A 12785-nucleotide genomic window follows, 5' to 3' on the forward strand; every position below is an offset into this window, starting at 1 on the left:
CTGTTTTGGATTCTGTGTCCCCCTCTCTCTCTGCACCCCCACCCCCTCATGTTCTGTCTCTCTCTCTTAAAAATAAACATTTTTTAAAAAGAAAAAATTATAATTATATTGTCAGAAGTTCAGCATTTATAATCTGCATATAAACTGAATCAATCTTCTAAAGTCTTACAACATGAACTCGTGCTACCTTGGCTTTTCATTTTTAAAACCGGTCCTGATAAAGCAACAGCATGTGCATTGGATCCCTGGACCCCACCTCCACAGGGATACGTGCTGCTCCTGGGCTGGAGGAAGGAAGCAGCTCAAAGAGCAGGACCACAGCCTGGGCAGAAGAAACTCCTGTCTTCCTTTGGCCACTGTACAATTACACAGGCATTTCTGCAGAGGACAGGTTAGGCACAAACACAGAAAACCAGTAGGAGGCGTTCCTCCAAGGCAAAGGAATGGAAACAAGCTACCTCTGCTACAAACTTTGATACATGTTTTCCTGGAGTCTACATCGTGTCTAGCTATGCTGTTAGTTCTCATGAGTTCGTAAGTTACACAGTCCTCTAACAGAGTTCCTAAGTTACACAGTCCTCTAACAGACAGTGCATGTAAAATAGGCAAGGGGCAAGGGGAGAACTCTGTCATCAGAGTTGTGCATAAGAGCCTGCCTTGATCCTCCTGTCCCTCCTAGAAGTCTCTGTGTATACAAAGAACCTAGTAGGTCAACAGATCAATATCTCAAAGGTATATGTGTCAAGTTGCTTCAATAACATTATTCCCTGTATAATGATGGCTGAATGCTGATATATAAAAAAAGTGAAAAAAAGGAATGGGAAAATGAAGTTTCCAATTTATTTCCAAACGAAACGATCCTCCCAATAAACATCATCCCTTAAGTAATACACATGCAGGATGTCTCTCACAAGTCTTAGTGTAGGTCTTGGTAACTCAGAAGTATGAATGCTCCAAGTGTAGAATAAAATATGATTTGAAAGTTTAATTATATAATATTCTTTTTAAAATATTTATCAAAACATAAACCTAAAATTAAATATTATTCAGAATACAAAAAAATAGACTATAAAAATAATTCTGAAATTATGAAAGCTTAAAACTGCTCTATGGGAGCACCTGGGTGGCTCAGTCGGTTCAATGTCCAACTTCAGCTCAGGTCATGATCTCATGGTTCATGGGTTTGAGCCCCACGTCGGGCTCTGTGCTGACAGCTCAGAGCCTGGAGCCTGCTTCAGTTTCTGTGTCTCCCTCTCTCTCTGACCCTCCCTGTTCATGCTCTCTCTCTCTCAAAAATAAACAAACATTTTAAAAGATTAAAAAAAAACTGCACTATGACTTTTTTCTTTTAGGTTGTATCATTTCTTTTTTTTTAAACTTTATTTAAATCCAGCTTATTTAACATGTAATGTAATAATGGTTTCAAGAGTAGATTTTAGGGATTCATCACTTACATACGTCACCCAGTGCTCATCCCACCCAACAAGTACCCTCCTTAATGCCCATCAACCATTTAGCCCATCCCCTCACCCACCTCTCCTCAGATTGTTCTCTGTATTTAAGAGTCTTGGTTTGCCTCCCTCTCTGTTTATCTTATTTTTCCTTCTTTTCCCCTATGTTCACCCATTTTGTTTCTGAAATTCCACATATGAGTGAAATCATATGATACTTATCTTTCTCTAATTGCCTTATTTTGCTTAGAATACATTCTAGTTCCATCCACATTGTAGCACATGACAAGATTTCATTCCATTGTGCGTGGGTGGGTCAGGGTGTGTGTGTGTGTGTGTGTGTGTGTGTGTGTGTGTGTGTATGTCACACCCTTTTTATCCATTCGTCAGTCGATTGACATTTAGGCTCTTGCCATAATTTGGCTGTTGTTGATATACACTGTGACCTTCAGGCACCTATTTTAGAAGTCATTTTCCTTACTGTTAGACTTGGTCCAATGCTCTTTCAGTGAAACTAGGTTCCATTCCAATCTCACTAGTGAGAAACGTCAATCTACAGACTGCCTAGCCACAGATCAAATTGATCTGTTATTCTTATTAAACAACTGCTGCACAGAATTCAGAGTATTAGAGAAGCTATTTTGGTAGAACAGAGTGTCCCGGCCACCCAAATTTTCCATCATTCCAAGAAATTCTCATCAACCTAAAAACCAAGGGGCCTACCTCTGAGCTATTGGAACAACTGAAATCCAAGAGGTGCCTCTTCCCTAACCATCCCCTAACCATGGCGGTTACTAACCTCTCCCAGGGAAGGAACTAAGAAACTTCCATTGGATATAAAATTTCATAAGGCTGGCCTCTGACAGAGGCTGATCACGACAGGAAATGCACTGTGTTCCCTGACCTGAAAATTTCTGATACATGGTTCTCAAATTGGGTGTTCATCAACACAACCTGGTGAGATTGTTAAAAATGCGTATTTCTGGTCTCTGGTCCAAACCTACTGAAGTTGGGGCCCAGGAAGGTGAATTTAAAAAGTCTGCCCAAGTGGTTCTAGCACACACTAAAGTCTGAGAAGCACGGTCTCCCATACTAGTGACACAACACCGTGGATTCAGGTTTGAGTTTCACATCCCAAGTACGTTAAGGTCTTAGGGTGCCTTATATCCCTTGAAGGAAACTACCACACTAGTGGTACCCAGTGAGCCATAATTCCTGGTGTTCATGCACTGCACAATCCCCTCTCATACTGACTCTGGACTTAGCCGTGCGACTTGCTTTAGCCACTGAGACATGAAGACACGATGCAAGCAGAAGCTGGATAAGCACTTACACGCTGAGGATGGTCTTGAGATGCTCTCCTTGGAAGGCAGCAGCCATGCCACAAAGAAGCCCAGGGTGGACTACTGAGTGATGAGAGGCCACGAGGAAAGAGTCTCTGGAGGGGGAAAAGCAATCTTGCATGTTCTAGCTCTGCACAGCTCCCAAGCTGAAGAAGCCACCCAAGCGACCCCACGTGTGCCACGGAAGAATCATCAGCGGAGCCCAGGTAATCCACAGAATTTTAAGAAATAATAAATCGTTTTTAAGGAACTAAGTTTGGGGGATGGTTTATTTTAAAGCAATAGATAAAGGAATCACTACTGAGTTTTTTTTTTTAAAAATGTATCATGTGATATAATCTCTAAAACTGCGGTTATTGATACCTAATTTCCTTGCACATTTGCTATGGAAACTGCATCACCGGTATGAACTTATTTAATGGCAGTAGGTACTGCCACCCCCAATTTGCAGATTAAAAGAAATGAGGCTTTAGGCACCCAAGAAGTGTTTCCAAGGTTACGCAATTAGTAAATGCCAAGCCACAGAAGTATACGAGGCCTTCCAAACACCATACGTTAAATTAACCCTGCCATGTCCAGTAGGGTTTTCACTGAGCTCCTTGCCATTCCCTTATTTAGATTCTTATGTCCGCTAATTCAGACAGATGAGTATAGATTTGTGGTTTCTCCTACACATCACCGGGCTCTAAAGACAGCCTAAGGTTCCTCATGTGCACATCACAGTTGCTAAGTGCTAGGGCTTTGGCTGACTAGCAACAGACGTTTCTTTATTCCAACAAGCTCTGATTTCCAAAGGGAAGGGACACGACGACTTGTCACTGCTTTTTCACTGATAGAGAGCCTATAATCATAAAGGCACACAGGCAAGCCTGGGATCAATCCATTCGCTTCTCCCATGGTAACGTATTCAAACAATCAACACCATTTATTCATCCTCCACCTGTCTCCAAGAAGGAGCCATTAGACAAGACCAAGTTCATACATTAAGAAGGACTTCTGGGGCGCCTGGGTGGCTCAGTCGGTTAAGCGTCCAACTCTTCGTTTCGGCTCAGGTCACACGATCTCGGGGTTTGTGGGTTCGAGCCACACGTCAGGCTCCGCACTGACAGTACAGAGCCTGCTTGAGGTTCTCTCTCTCCCAATCTCCCAATCTCTCTCTGCCCCTCCTCCTCTCACTCTCTCGGTCTCTCAAAAATAAACAAACATATATATAAAAAAAAAAAGAAGAACTTCTAAACTCAGAGTTTGAGACACTAGTGCTGGAACTGTACCTTTAGAATGTGTGCATGGTTATAGACGTTAAACATCAATAAAGTTGATGAAAAAATAAAAGTTAAGAAAAGGAAAAATAACATTCTCGCAGCAATAACTGAAAAGATGAAAAAAGATTTCTATCAGCGGCTGTTGAAAGCATTCTCTTTTCTTTATCATTTGCTAAATACAGCCTTTTCTCTTTTTTTAGGGTTTTATTTTACTGCCAGTTAACATACAGTGTTACCTTAGTTCCAGGTGTACAACACAATGATTCAACAATCCACACATCTCCCGGTGCTCACCATGACAACTGCACTCCTAAGCCCCATCACCTATTTTCCCCATCCCCCTCACCAACCTCCCCTCTGGTAACCATCAGTTTGTTCTCTATAGTGAGGAGTCCATTTCTTGGTTTCCTATTCTGTCTCTTTTTCCTGGCTCATTTGTTTTGTTCCTTAAATTCCACATGAATGAAATCACATGCTTTTTGTCTTTCTCTGACGGACTTTTCTCGCTCAGAGATGGATACTCTCGCTAGATGGATACTCTAGCTCCATCCATACTGTTGCAAATGGCAAGAATTCATTCTTTTTTATGGCTGAATAATACACATATATATACATACGTGTGTTAAGGGTCTCACTCATATCTTCCATTCTTCTCGAGTCCGATGATTATTCTTAACAATCATTGCTTTAAATTCTCTATCAGGGTGGGAGGGTGGCTAAGTGGCTCAGACAGGTAAGCGACTGACTCTTGGTTTCGGCTCAGATCATGATCTCATGGTTCGTGGAATCAAACTCCGCATCAGGCTCTGAGCTGACAGTGCAGAGCCTACTTGGGATTCTCTCTCCCTCTCCCTCTCTCTCTCTGCCCCTCCCCCACTCATGCACACACTCACGCTCCCTCTCTCTCTCAAAATAAATAAACTTAAAAAAATAATAACAAATAAAGAGATAAGTTCTCTGTCAGGCATATTACTTATATCTGTTTTGTTTTGATCTCTGCGTGTGGCCTTGTCCTGTTCTTTCGTTCAGGATAAATTTCTCTGTCTCCTCATTTTGGCTGCCTCTCTGTGTCTGTTTCTGAATGTTAAGGAAGTCAGCTATGTCTCCTGCTCTTGCAAGTAGTGACTTTATGAAGAAGAGATCCTACAGTGCCCTGCAGTGCAATGTCCCCTGTGCACCAGAACCTGGCACTTCCGGAGAATAGCCTCTGTGTGTTGCTTATGCCCTGCTGTTGTATCTGAGCCACTTTTCCTGTTTCAGAGCAGTTGTCTACACTGACTCTCCGTTGTGGGCTGTGCTTGCTCTCTGTGTTGTTAGCAGGACCCAGGTAGGCCAGCTCTGAGGGGGTGTGCACCCTGGGAACTTGGGAACTGGACAACAATGTTAGCAAAAGTTGCATGGGACCACTATTCCTATGCTGGATCCCCAAAAGCACTGCGGCGGGCGGGGGCCATGTGCCAGGGTGGCCAGGGGCACAGGGCTGGGAGTATGACCCAGTGGTGGCTGAGGGTGAGTGGCTAGGCACGGTGCGGCGGCTGGGCAAGGCACGCGGAGGCAGCTGTGCACCTGGTGGCTGGGCGTGGTGCAGGAAGGTAGCCGAAGGTCACAGCTGGGCTGGGTGCCACGCTATGCCTTGGTGGGGCACACGGGGCAGCTGTGCGTGCAGGGGCTGGGTGCGGTGAGCACACAGCTTTAGCAAAAATTGCTCTCAGCCCCAGGCCAAGGCTACCGGTGTCTGTGTAGCCCCACCTCCTGCAGGTGCCTCTGTGTTTATGCTGGGGGGCAGGGGAAGAAAATGACATCTGCCAGCTTGCTTACCTTCAAAGAGCTCTGCCAGCACTCTACAAAATCAATATGAACAGATCTGTCTGATTTTGGAATGTGTGGAATCCAAATAGATCAGTAACTATAATAAATGGCAAGAGGTTGAATTCAACTATCCTAAGACTGAAAAAATAAAAATCTTTAAAAGTAGAAATAAAACAAAATTTAGCCATAGTGGCTACAAGATATGTATTAGAGGCAAAAGGCTCAAAAATTTTTTTTAAAAAGGATATGCCACCTTATGTTTAAGGTAAACAACATAAAACCATTAATGAGAATGAAGTAGGACACCGAGTAATAAACAAAAAGATGTAATAATCATACATAACAATGTAGCTACAGGACATACAAAGCAAAAACAGTCCTAATTAAATGGAGAAACTGACAAATTCATAACAAGAATGAGTAATTTTAACATGGGAGAATGTCTAAAAACTTATTTTTCAGAAGCTGATAAATCAACCAAACAAAAAAAGAAAAAATGGAGGAAGGATGTAGATCTGAACAACAGATTTGAATCAACAGTTATTTCTATACAAAGAGAGAAGAGTGCAACAAATACCCTTCTTTTCAAGCACACACTGGAAATATTTTTATTTTAACCATGCACTAAGTAACAAAGGACATCGACAAATTTCAAAGAACCAATTATCACAGAGACCTCATTCTCTGACAATGTGTAGACATGAAATAACATGTGAGCTAAAAAAAAAAAAAAAAGGGAAGAAAGAAAAAAAAAGAAAATATTTTACAATGAAGAGTGCAAAATATTTAGAGAAGAATGAGTGTTTCTGCCATCACAGTTTGTAATATTGTGGAGGAGGCACACAAAATCATTAGTCAAAAATCACTATATAATAATACAGTATGTGGACTAATTAATATATAACAGCAACCTGCGTTAAGGGCTCTGAAGAAAAGCAGAATACTGAAAGAACATGTCACTGGGAACCTAGTATCTTCCGGGGGTGTGAGGTTAGCTTTCCCTGGGGAAATGACACTTGGGGCCGGGGAAGGAGAAGGGAGGGCACACACACTCCATGCAAATGGAAAGCAAGGAATGAGTCTCAAGGAGAGAAGGGTGAGGGGTATTTGGGGATCTGAAAGGCAGACAGTGGCACTGGAGTGCAGAAGCAAGGGAGAGTGACCTCAAACAAGTGTAAATAAATGATACCTAAGAAAAGTAGATCCTTTTCTAAAAAAAAAAAAAAAATGTTTCTTTGTTTATCTTGAGGAAGAGACAGAGATCCGAGGAGGGGCAGAGAGGGGGGTGGAGAGGGAGAATCCCAAGCAGGCTCTGCACTGTCTGCACAGAGCCCAATGCAGGGGCTCGATCCCACGAACTGTGAGATCATGACCTGAGCCAAAATGAAGAGTCAGAGGCGTAACCAACTGAGCCACCCAGGCACCCCAAAAAGTAGATTCTTGAAATGTAAAAGAAAACAAACAAGGACTGCTCTTAGCGACTAAACACCTTCAAGAATATAAAAAGCACTATTCACATCTAACTAGAAAAGTTTTAAGGAGGTATTCTAAGTTTAGAATTCTCAAGAACTTGTTTATTATTTATCTCTTAACTGCCATTATTGACCAGAACAGCAATAATTTCTCTAAGTCCTATCTTAAACTGTATTTTTCACCCGGGTAAGATGTTAGGTATTAAAATCACCCTTCAAACCAATTATTAAATAACCTTCTACCCATGATGGCTTTCCGTAGGCATGCCAGGATGTTAACTATGTCTTCTAATGCTTCAATTCCATACCTGTAAAATGAGTTAATAATCCATCGAACGTGATGATGGGAATCTACATGGTCTAAGTGATAATCCATGTAGAAGCAAAATGGTACAACGCGACAGAATGAAGGCAAACGTGGTGCATATCCCAACGCCACCACCTAAGAGCTTTGACTCTTTGGCGGCCAGCAAGTGACTTTGGCCAGTTACTTAACGTTTCATTGCTCAGGCTTCTTCAGTGTGACATGCGCTTCAAATACTCCCTATGCTATAGTTTTGAGGATAAAATAATTCACATAAAGTCCTTCGCACTCCACAAATGTGAACTGGTATTACTATTAAAACTGTTTTTGTGATGCTATCCTTGAGAAAAAGCCCTTCAAGTGTCTCATTAACCAGATTTGAATCTTCCCTCTACCCCTCAGTCAAGTCGTCACAGCTGACAATCCTCGGGACTTATATTTTACTTTAAACGCTATTAGATTTTGAAACATATTAGCAAACAAAATTTCACTATTTCAAAATAAAAAAAAATTTAATAGCCTAATAATACCTACTTCTTCAGGATCGTTAAACCAGCAGAATTCTTGAAACTCCTTTTTTTTTTTAATTTTTTAATGTTTATTTATTTTTTAAGGAGAGAGAGACAGAGCACAAGCAGGGGAGGGGCAGAGAGAGAGGGAGACACAGAATCCGAAGCAGGCTCCAGGCTCTGAGCTGTCAGCACAGAGCTGACGCGGGGCTCGAACTCCTGAACCGCGAGATCATGACCTGAGCCGAAGTCGGATGCTTCACTGACTCTTGAAATTCCTTCTAAATCACTAATTTCAGGGACACCTGCGTGGGTCAGTCAGTTATGCATCCGGCTCTTGGTTTTGGCTCGGGTCACGATCTCACAGTTCGGGAGTTCGAGCCCCACATCAGGCTCCAGGCTGACAGTGAGGAGCCTGCTTGGGATTTGCTCTTCTCCCTTTTTCTCTGCCCCCCCCCCCCTTGCTCACACTCTCTCTCTAAATAAATAAATAAACTTTTAAAAAAAATCACTGATTTCATTTAACATCCTCATAACATACAAATCTATTAGGTGTTTTCACTGCCTCTAATTTTGTGTTTTGAGAATGCATGCTGCTACACTCAATGCACTCAAAGGCAAAGGTCTTATGTGTAGTTCAATGTACTTGGTGCATCTGTTATAAGTTCCCTCCACTGTTTTGTCTACTCTTTCAGATAGAACATAAAACATTCACAGAACTCCGAAACTGTGACATTCTAAGGAAAACTGGGCCCACTCCAGGAATTTTCACTGGAACAAAGTGAGATTTACGATGTTTCCATCCAATGTCTTTGCACCCAAAAATTTCACACCTCTTCCACAGGGTCCCAGGGGCTGAATTACTTGAAGGAAATCTCACACCAAAAAGTTAAGAACTTAACCAATTCAAGCAGGCCAAGTTGGTGGCACGTGTCTTATGGGGCTCTGGGCCTACCTAGCATCAAACTACCATTTGGGGCGGAAATGAAAACTCTGCAAGAGAGTCTGAGTAAGAATAACCCAATTTTAAAAAGTGAAAAACTTGATAAACATGACCTTGCTGGTATTCATCCTGTGCTAGTTAGCATATCAGAGTCAATTCGGGGGTAAATTTGTCAACTGGCCAGAATTCGCAGAAGTAATTTGCTTCCCAACTAATTAAATGCAAGCAGACCCCAACACTGTCTCTCCATACCTTTGTAAAAATAAAATCTAACATGCTTTGAAACAGTCTCCATGAACATAGCATTTATTTTACAGCCAAAACACAACACTGAGGTACCGAATACTGGGTTTAAGTTTAAAGGCTGAGAGGAAACTTAGAAACCACCTTGACTCACTTTACTATGGGAGAAACGACATTTCAGGAAGGACAGTATTTTGAAAAATGCAGTAAAACTGTTTAATGCCTAAATCCGTTATAAGAAGGGAAATTTTCCAACAAAATTTCAGGCCTCTAGTACTTCAGAGGCTAAATCTGGGTCACACAAGGGCAGAAGCAGCCATCCCGGCACTGGCTGCCACCTCCGCCCCCCCCCCCACCCTGGCCAACCACAATGGCCCAATGGAATAGGGAACCGCTGATGACTGCTGAATCAACCTGAGGTAAGTGAGGAGCCTCCTGCATGGATTTAAATTAGAACCAGAACCTGAGGGAAAAATTACAGTACGAATAGACTAGTAATCATAATAGTAGGAATGTCGAGCACATAGAGCACGTTAAGAGTTGGGCACTGTGTTTAACACATGCATCCTGACATTTAACCATTTAATTAATCATTTAGCCATTTAACTGTTGCCGTCAGTGCATTTAATCCTTGCAGTTACCCTTTTAAGACGATGTGCTATATTATACTTATTTGATAGATAAGGAAACAAGGGACAAAGAGGTTCAATACTTAATGCAATTTCCCACAGCTAGTAAGCAGCAGAGCCAAAAGACAAACCTACAGAGCCTGATTTCAGAGTAAAAATAATTCATTTCATTGATGGAATTAAACTAGCTACATGGAAATAATACTGAGGACATCAAAACAAACACATTGTATAGCTTTTAAATTAAAAAAGAAAAAAAGAACATAAGAACATTCTCCTTGTTTTTCTTCCCTTGTAAATCCTGAGTCCCCAAGTGACAAAATGTACTTTAATCTACGTACAGGAACACGGCAGATGCCCCAAGTGTACCCCATCATTTTTTCCCGCCACCTCATCTGCAAACTAAGCTCTCTTTTTTTTAGCTCTCTTAGGAGAAGTAAACCTCCACATCCATACAAATTAACTATAGGGCTAAGAACTGAGGCTGCCTACATCCACATGACTTTATTATTTGTGCCAAGAAATTCTTACCCGAAGATAAGGCTATAAATCAGTAAATAACTTCATTGTTTGCTTCAGGAACTTCCCAAAAGTCCATTTGCCCCAACAATAGACTACTCAAACAGTCCACAGTATTCCCTCAACTGGACAAACAACTCACTTATCCAAGAACTGTGTACTTAACAAGACTTGGTTAAGAGCTTTGTCTCACTGTTCCCACTAATCCTAAACTATTAGATCATGAACTTTACCCAGTTTCAATCAGATCAGTGCAAGACCCACCTTAAATCTCTAAAGGTCACACCCAAAACCCTACAATACAGGCCCACTCTCTCTCCCTAGAGAAGTCTGCCAAGACCATCAAGGCGTGTTCTCACTGTACTAAGCAACAGGTTTGCTTGGCTGAAACTATTCTGGACTTCTTTGGGGAAGTTGACAGTCAACAGAAGGAAATGACCCAATTCTATTTCAACTGCTCGCGCATCAACACCACCTTTTTAAAAAATCCCTTCTTCCCTCATACCTATTCTAGACCACAGGTGAAATTAAATACACCGGGAAGTGAGATCCTTATAGAAAAAGATAAACATATGCCAGCACTTGAAAGGGCCCACGTAAATCTAACAATAAATTCAACATGAGGTTTTGAACTACATTTCACTGCAGCCACAATTTAACTCTAAGCTATAGTGGATTAATTACACATTTTAAAATGGTCTAAAAGGATCCCTAAAATTGAGATTTAGAAAGAAAAGAAAAACAAAGGCCTCAAAATGCCAACGTTAAAAGTATTCTGCCATCTGACCAGATTTTACAAAATTTCCTTCAATCAACTCATATGCCTCTAATGTTATGTATCAAATATAAATACATGAAACATAGCCAATCTTTTAAAAAATAGCTCTAAGAATGATTTAAACCTGTATAAATATAAAATAAATCATTTTGACATCACCATTCACTTAATCACTTTCATTACTTCAGTTGTATTTATGCAATTATTAAAGTACATAACCATATTTACTAGAATCCTATTTTATTCCTGCCTTTCCATGCATTCCACTTTTCCTTAGAAAAAAATAAAACAGTTGCAGACCCAATTGAATGTATTAAGATACCAAAGGTAAGCTTTTTAATGAAGTTGAAGCTTTTAAACAAGAAGAATTTGTCGCATCATATTAAAACGTGGGGGGGGGGGGTGACCTGGGTGGCTCAGTCAGTTAAGCACCTAATTCCTGGTTTTGGCTCAGGTCATCATCTCGTGGTTCATGAGTGCCAGCCCCGCGCTGGGCTCCACGCTGACAGTGCAGAGACTGTTTGGGATTCTCTGTCTCTCTGTCCCTCCCCTACTCATGCTCTCCTTCTCTCTCAAAATAAATAAACTTAAAAAAAATTTTTTTGGTAATGTTTATTTATTTTTGAGAGACAGAGCACGAGCAGAGCAAGGGCAGAGAGAGAAGGGGACACAGAATCTGAAACAGGTTCCAGGCTCTGAGCTGTCAGCACAGAGCCTGACGCAGGGCTCAAACTCACGGACCGTGAGATCATGACCGGAGCCGAAGTTGGACGCTTAACTGACTGAGCCACCCAGGCGCCCCAAATAAATAAATAAACTTTAAAAACATAACAATAAAATAAAACATGTGTATTATATATGTATATATGTGCATATTATGTATGTGTATGTGTATACATGTATGTATGTATGTATGTGTACACATATGTGTGTGTGCATATTTGGGTATAAATGTGTGCATGTGTGTGTGTGTGTGTGTGTGTGTGTGTGTGTGTGTGTATTCATCCCAAGGTAAGAAATGAATGCAACATAAAGTCCCAATTTTGTTTTTCATAGCCTGTCAACACCAGCCCTTTCAAATAGTATCATTCCTTCCTGTGGAAGTGTTGCTAACCGTGTTACTGTAACCATGTTGCTGTGGAGTCGTATACGTAGAGGAGAGAACGTGGAGGGTAGAAGAGACCAGGTCTGTATCCTAGATTCCCTGCTCTAAATTGGGGGAAATAACTTACTCTCAGATAGCCTCAGTTCACTTATCTGGAAAAGAATGATATATCCACCTACTTGGCATAATTGACATGAAGACAAAAGGAGATAACGTATAAGGTACTCAGTATACAGCCTAGCACATGGTGGAAAGGTCTCCATAGATGTTCGTGACCGATCGTGCATGTTAGCTCCCTATAACTGTGGTCCTAAGGATTTACAAGGTATTAAGGTACTTCCTAAATAATTAAAGAAGTATTAATTATGCAACAAGATCTTTAAGATCTTCATATCCTTTCAACCAATACTTCTATTTC

General features: G+C 41.2%; 1 protein-coding gene across 2 annotated transcripts in view; it reads right to left on the reverse strand.

Annotated features, from left to right (window-relative positions):
* The window catches only part of NME7 (NME/NM23 family member 7), a 264656-nt gene that overhangs the window by 163177 nt on the left and 88694 nt on the right, over positions 1-12785 (reverse strand). The gene's annotated exons all lie outside the window — the stretch shown is intronic.

Source organism: Lynx canadensis, chromosome F1 (assembly GCF_007474595.2).
Source record: "Lynx canadensis isolate LIC74 chromosome F1, mLynCan4.pri.v2, whole genome shotgun sequence".
NCBI classification, from domain to species: Eukaryota; Metazoa; Chordata; class Mammalia; order Carnivora; family Felidae; genus Lynx; species Lynx canadensis.